This window comes from Octodon degus, unplaced genomic scaffold, assembly GCF_000260255.1.
Source record: "Octodon degus isolate 3935 unplaced genomic scaffold, OctDeg1.0 scaffold00048, whole genome shotgun sequence".
NCBI lineage: Eukaryota > Metazoa > Chordata > Mammalia > Rodentia > Octodontidae > Octodon > Octodon degus.
In genome coordinates this window covers 3,942,670-3,943,094 of record NW_004524624.1, presented here as the reverse complement: position 1 = coordinate 3,943,094, position 425 = coordinate 3,942,670, and the positions used below count along the sequence as shown (strand labels likewise).

The following is a 425-nucleotide window of genomic DNA, read 5'->3' as shown; positions in this document are numbered from 1 at the left end:
GCCCGGCGCGGCGTGGGGCCCGCGCGGCACTTACGGGGCGGCTCGGCGGCGGCGGCGGCAGCAGGGTGTCCGGCCTGAGGCCTCTCGGCCGCTCGCGCCTTTTCTCTCCGCTCCTCGCTGGTCCGCCCGCCTCCTCGCTTCCCGCCCGCGCGCCCCGCGCTCGCTCCCTCCGCCCGGCTCCGCCGCGGAGTGAACTGGAACCAGTCGCCGCGGCCCGGGATCCCACAATGCACAGCGCGCCGCTCGTCACATCCCATCCGGTCCCCACGCGTCCGGCCACCCCTCCCCGCGCCACCCGGCGCCCGGGCCTTGACCCTGGCAGCGCCTTGTGCCCCCCGACGTCGGCGCCTCTATCTTCTGCTGCACCACGGTCCGGACCGCTGGATCTCTCTCCCCCAGCATCGCGTCAGCACGCCAGACGCTGA

General features: G+C 76.2%; 1 protein-coding gene across 5 annotated transcripts in view; it reads right to left on the bottom strand.

The window, feature by feature from the left end:
• Positions 1-200, bottom strand: part of LOC101564704 (core histone macro-H2A.1) — a 63,846-nt gene extending 63,646 nt beyond the window's left edge. For 3 of the 5 annotated variants that reach the window (XM_004632252.2, XM_004632250.2, XM_004632251.2), the window contains exon 1: positions 35-200. The gene's annotated coding sequence lies outside the window, so the exon portion shown is untranslated. The remainder of the gene's footprint in view (positions 1-34) is intronic. The other 2 variants (XM_004632253.2, XM_023716551.1) reach the window with 2 other exon arrangements.
• Between the last annotated feature and the right edge of the window lie 225 nt (positions 201-425).